Genomic DNA, 7,160 nt, shown 5'->3' with positions numbered 1-7,160 from the left:
TGAAGCAAGCATACTCCTGTTGAAATTAAAAAACAAACAAACCAACAAAAAAAGGCAGGAAAAAAAATAAAAACCAGCCAAAAAAAGCCCTCAAAAACAGCAACTCTGTATACTGATGTAGTAAAGAATGGGATAGGAAGATAAGAAATGTATAGTATAATTTCATAGTTTAAAAATAATTAGAGTTTTACTGAAAAGGAGTAAACATTCATCAGTTTGAAAGGGTGCCTGATTGCCTAAATTGCATGTACAAGCTTTCTTACAGCCTTCAGATACATAAAATTTCAATAGCATACATTTCTACAAAGTTTCATAAATTAGCTGTTCTGAATGCTAGCTTCTCAATCAAGAGGGGAAAAACTCTGCTCTAAACTCATTTTGGAACAGGTCGAAGACCTGAAAGCCTGTTCAAACCTTTAGAAGACTGTATTTATAGAAGGGATGGACAAATATTCAGTTTGCAAAGAGATGTGATATTATTTCTGCTTACAGTGTTTTATTTCCCTCTGGCAAAAAGTGGTTTATCACTTCATATAGAATCATAGAATATGCTGAGTTGGAAGGAACCCATCCAGGATCACTGAGTTCAACTCCTGTTCCTGCACAGAACCATTCCCAAGAGTTCTGTGCCTGAGAGCATTGTCCAAATGCTTCTTGAACTCAGACAGACTTGGTGCTGTGATCACTTCCCTGGGGAGCCTGCTGTGTATGATTTATGATTAAGTGGGGGGGAGAAGAGGATGGATGGATGGATGGATGGATGGATGGATGGATGTTAGTTTGAACTACCCCATGCAGGAGTAGGAGTGTTTACCTGACTGCTCTCTGTCAAGAGTTGAGGGAAAAGTGAGCAATTTGGAATGGGAATGTTTCCAGCTAGCAGAGTTAATCTCTGAAGATATGATGCAAGAATTTTGTAGTCTTTTGCATGACAAAATAAGTACACATCTGTATAGCAGCTCAATTTCCCCAGGTCAGGTCTACCTGTGAGTTTGCAGAGAGATTTTTTTTTTGTGCTTGCATGATACACCAATCTGCAGCACAGCTTGTAGGTTCAGATCCAAAATCTGTAAAATACGATCAAATGCTTTGGGACAGAGGTCAGACATGAAATACTGATATTATTCTTTTACCTCACAATAGTTTCAGATATTGTCAGTGCTTTTTATAACTTTGAAACATGTGATCAAAACAAAAAGGTAGGACAGGAATATTTGTCCTTTGGACGTTTTTCTTCAGTTTTCTTTTTTTTTCTGATTCATGTGTTCAGACACCCATACAGCCTCACCTTCCTAAGTATTTTTGCTCTCTGAAATGAACATTGCTGACTGCATAGGTGAGATGCAGATTGTGAACTCTTTATGCAGTGAACTGTATTTATGCTTTGGTCGCTGGGTATGACCCATTTTCAAAGGCACATACTTGTGATGTCAAAAGTAATGACAGGACTTATTGGCAATGCCTGCAGCAAGCTTACAGTCTAAGAAAAATGGACAGATTTTTGTCAGTTGCTGCAACTGGTTTGGCAAAGATAAATCACACATTTTTGCTGAATTACCTTTGTTTCATTAGGCAATACTCCTTTTACTGAATTTTTCATGATGAGCAAAATAATGTGTCTTTAATTTTTTATTATTTTCCAGATCTTTCTTTTTCTTTGTTGATTTTGTAAAGCAGCTGCTCAGATTATAAGATATCCATCCATATAATGGCCTTTCATGCTTTCTTAAGGTTTAAGCACTTTTTATATCTGCTCTTCATTGTCCTCAACTCGGCCTGCTTTAAGTTGGACCCCTAGGGAACAAAGTGCTTCATAAGCAATCTTTTTTAGTATTCAATTCCTTATCATATGTCCCCTTTAGGACTTCATTTTATATTTCTCTCCAGCAGAAAATAGTAATAGATTCTGTAAATCTCCTTTTATAATATCTTCTATTTATTGCACACATCTAATGGAGCTGCATGTCATACTCCAGTTACTTTGGAGCGCGTGTTTAATAACCTGCTATATATTAGAAAACAAACATTGATCTAAGAGCCTTTGCTCTTCACCATTGTAGTTAGCTACATTAGTAAAGCAGAAAATGCTCTTTTATGTGAGCACATGTTCAAAATTGGACAGGTATGATAAATATTACTGTGTTAATAAAAATCCCACACAGAAGCAGCTCTATAGCATTTAACATCCTGCTTTGCAGAGACTGCTGAGCTTTTTGGGCTGGAAGTCAGCTTGAAGAAGATAGAAGTTTTCTATCAACCTGCATCTCAGGAAGTCTTCCATCATCCTCATATCACCATTGGCGAATCAAAGCTCAAATCAGTCCAGCAGTTTAATTACATGGGAAGCATCGTCTCCTCGGACGGTGAGATTGACAAAGAGATAGACAACAGGTTAGCAAAGGCATATAGTGCTTTCGGAAAACTCCATAAAATAGTTTGGCAAAATAAACACCTGAAGAAAAGTACAAAGATCAGTGTTTACAGAGCCATTGTGCTGTCTACTCTTTTGTATGGGTCCGAATCATGGGTCATTTACCACCACCGCCTGTACCTCTTAGAACGCTTCTGTCAACGCTGTCTCCGTTCAATCCTAAACATCCACTGGTCAGATTATGTGACCAACACATTTGTTCTAGAACAAGCAGCAGTTATGAATATTGAGGCCATGTTGCTGAGAACACAGCTGCGCTGGGCAGGGCACGTCTCAAGGATGAAGGACCACTGCCTCCCTAAGATCTTGTTTTATAGTGAACTTTCCACCGGCTGCCGCAAGAGAGGAGCCCCAAAGAGGAGATACAAGGACTCCCTGAAACAACATCTCAGCCTCGGCCATATTGATCTTCATCATTGGTCTACTCTGGCCTCCAATTGGGAGGTCTGGAGACACACCATCTATAATGCTGTTGCTTGTTTTGAGAACACACGCAGGATCACTCTAGAGGAGAAAAGACAATGTAGAAAGAACCGTGTCCTGTCGATACCATCCAAGAGTCTTTTTGCTGTACCTTTTGCAACCGGACCTGTCTATCTGGCATTGGCCTTTTTAGCCACCAGTGCACTTGTAGCAAGTGTGGGTAGAGTCCTTCCCAAATCTTTGTTCACGAAGCCTAGCCATGATGATGATGAATAAAAATCCTTAGTGTCCCAGCATTCTTTTCTGTCTGTAGCTGTTTTTAACAATGGGACAAGTCATTGCTTACTTTGTGTGTCTTGGAAAAGGGTAGTTTCGTGAGCATTTTGAGGTAAGCAGGACTGTAGTATTTATGAACAATCTACATTCACAAAACCTGCAATTTAATGAGAAATCTCATGTAGTGACTAAAAGGGTTTGGAGAAAATCATTGTCTTCCAAATAATGAGCTTATCCATACATAACCATTCCCCCTCTTTCCATTCTTAGTTATATTACCTAAACACAGACATACACACGCACTACAGCATTAATTCAGTAGCTTTCTCTGTGAATATGCAACAGGAATTAAAACTGCATGAGAAACCTATGTATTTCACTGAGCTATAATTTCCACTTTTTTCTATTTCTTATCAAACAAATAAACTGGCAGTCCATTTCATATAGAGTAAGGCACTCCTGTGTTCCACATTCAGTAAAAGCTTTGTCTACTTGTTTGGTGACTAATGAAGATAGAAAAATATCTATATTCTGCCAAATTTGTATTTTACTTTCTGTTCCTGAGCATTTAGTATGAGGAGGATTCAACAGGACAGAATAAGAAAAGGACAAGAAAAGGACAAGAAAAGACCAAGGTCCTCCATTAACTTTAACCTTGCACATAATAACCATTCTTTCCTCCCCTGAAGAGGAGGAAAGAATTTTTTTTTAATTACTTTTTGTTACATTATGTATTTTAAACTTAATCAAACACTAGAAATTGGATTTGGGTTTCTGAGTGTAAGCTTCTATTGGGTAATATTCAAAATTAGGAATTTAACATAAATCTGCAGTACCGATGCCTTATCATGATGGAGAGTATTTTGCCTTTGTATCTGCATTACCAAAACCATGGTATTCCAAAATATGTTTTTAAAATAATACAATACGTAGAAGTACACATATGCTAGGCAAATATATAGTGCCATTGGATGAACTCTAAAGATTGTTTTTATGTTTGATAGAATCCTATTCCTAAGTGTTCTTAGTTGTTTGTAAATTGCACCTTTTTCAGACATCTTTTATTTTAATAGCAAATACCATAAAGCTACATAATGTCTGTCATGCAATTTCTTGATGCAAAAAAATAATTCCTGGTAGAATGAAACATCATAAACTGTGCAAAAATATTATCTCTGGTTTTCTTTGGCTCTCAGCTTGATTACACTGTATTGCAATGGAAATTTTATTGTAGATAAGTTTCTGCTTTTAACCTGTCTTTCTAAGGGAACAAATGCCATGACCACATTATCTGCATGAGAAAAAAAGTCTTCCTGCTAACCTCTCCTAATAATAAAAGATGCTGGACCATTTCATCTAGATGTGGCAGACAGAGAGGGAGTTCTCAGAGGCATTATCTTCTTATACATTACAGATAGAAAGAAAAAAGTGGGAGTCAGATAGAGAAGAGAGACCTTAGGATTGTGCAGGAGTGGCACATTGGAAATCAGAATGTGTAAATTCTACTGAATATGGAATTTTTTTTTTATTTCACCAAATTAGCAGTGCATTTTCCTATAAAACTGCCAAAGGCATCATTATGTATGTACAAACCCTCTCCTGAAGAAATTGGGAAAAAACATTGTGCACAGCAGCTATGTTGACTTTTGTAAGCACAGCAGGTACGCAGACCTTTGAAGACAGTTTTATTCCTGTGTAACTGTTAGGCTTCCTAGTCCTGTCATTTTAGGGTTTGTGCATGATTAAAATCTCAACAGCTTTTCAGTTCCAAAATAATTTCAAATTATAATTTTGTGTAAACATGGAGTTTTAAATTATTTTTTTTTAGATCCATACTTCCAATGTAATTATTGTTCAGTAAAGAAGATTCTTAAGAAGCGGAAACAAATTTTAGTTACTTTAATAATTCACTGTGCTGTGGTCTGAAATAAACATCAGACTTTTTGCAAAGGCCCATATCCAACAACTACACAGGGATTGTTTATCTAAAATGAGAGATGTTTATTTAAAGAAAATGTATGAATGTGATAACAGACTGTGCTCTTTGTAGGCAATCTGACATGGCAGTAGAATAATCTAGTTCTGATGTATTCGCCATAAAATTTGGCCAAGAACATAGAATATATTGTAGGTACAGTAATATACAATGTTAGCAGCATTGCATGAGGCTGTAAAATAGAGTAGATTGGAATAGTTCAGTTGGAAGGGATCTGTAATGACAATCTGGTCCAAGTGCCTGACCAACTCAGGGCTGACGAAAAGTTAAAGGCATTATGCAAATGCCTTTTAAACACTGACAGGCTTGGGACAGCGACCACCTCCCTAGGAAGCTGAAACTACCTGTCTACACACGCTCTACAGATCACACTGACTACAGGTCACGCTCAGCATTTAATGTTTACTTTACAGCTGGACTAGATTTTCTTCCCTTTTTCTTTCCAGTCCTGCTTTTTTCCAATCTTTTATTTAGTTATCTAATTTTTTTTCCTGAAGTGGTAGGTGATGAAGGTTCAGTCACTCCTGATACAGTTTTCCAGTGCCAGCTGGCACTTCTAGGAAATGCTGTGTTCATGGTGGACTTTGCCCAGGTTCACTTTCCAACCACTTCATGTTACTATGAATTTCCCTTAAAAACTGAAAATCCTCACATAATCAATGATCTTTTCCATGTCCAACATACCTGTCAAGTTACTTGAAAACCCTTTTTAGAGAAATTGAGTAGACTAAACTTTAATAACTTAATTTTTTTCCCAATTCTTTTACTACATTTGGAGTTTTTTGTTTGAAATCTTTTTGTTATTTCTACTTCATCAGAAAATGTAGATGCCAGAAATGGAAACAATGTCAGTTTACAGAGGTAAAACTACATTTCTCCCTTTTCTTGTTACACCAAGTGTTCATGTTGAGTCCTTTACCTCTGACAGTCCTCTAGTTTCCAAAAAATTTATCTCTCACGTTACTTATATCGTCTTTTATTTGTACTTGCTTTGACTCCCTTGCCTGCCCCACAGATCCCTGAGTTGCAGGCTGGTCCAGCTTGAAGTTTGCTGGTGATAACATGTGCACCCCATGCCCACGAGTTTTGGGGAGGACCCTGACATTCACACCCCAGCAACAGACACCACACACGCACAGGCTATGACTGATTAATCATTTGGCTGTTCAGAACTAAATTTTATGTAATCTAAAAGTATTATTAACAAAAATAATGCAGTATGACTTTCTTAAACTATCTTCGATTTCACTAAGCATATGCTTAGGTAAAAAAAAAGAAAAACAGTGTTGAAGGAATTGATAGTAGAAAATTCTAGTTAAACATATTTATAACAGATTACTGGAAAAAATAATGATTTCCATCTTCATTTAGTTTTTCCAACATAAGGCAGAAAGAAAAAGGGAAGAAAATAGTCAGATCTAGCAGATCCAGAAGAGGAAAAACAAACCCTGATAAAGACACAAGCCTTCACTTTCGCTTTGATTTTTCAGATTCATGGCGGTTTTTCAGAAGGCCTTTCCTTTGCAGATTTCCTTTCCCTCCCTTCCTTTGTAATTTCCTTTGTACACATGGCTAATAAACACAATCTGGGCTGTTTTTCAGCACTCTTCTACATTGCACAGCCTTCATCCTTTCACTTAAACATATTTTACCTCCTAAACAGATTAGCAAGCTATCTATTGGAATCAGTTTTGAGTCCATTCTAACTCCTACGCTGGGTTTGAGAATTTTCTGAAACAGAGTTTCTGGTCTCCTAAAATTGCCTATGAAGATTTTAATGGTATGTCAGAGTAGCTTTTTGATTTCTATTATTTAAATACTACCTGGCACTGCTCAATTCATAGCATAGATTAAGTTCTGATGAAATTCCGAGTACCATCTATCAATAAGATAATGGGTGGAGTGTAGGAGCCAACACCTGGTAGTCTTCAGACATTTCTGCCAAACATTAGCTATCAAAAGCTTGACACCATGAGCTAGTGTCCTCACAGAGCACAAGTTTGAGAGGAATTTGCCCTGCTTGGAGGAAACAAG

This window comes from Pipra filicauda, unplaced genomic scaffold (genome assembly GCF_003945595.2).
Source record: "Pipra filicauda isolate LSUMZ 115617 unplaced genomic scaffold, ASM394559v2 scaffold31_size4109673_pilon, whole genome shotgun sequence".
Lineage (NCBI taxonomy): Eukaryota > Metazoa > Chordata > Aves > Passeriformes > Pipridae > Pipra > Pipra filicauda.
Note: the sequence above shows the minus strand (reverse complement) of the source record.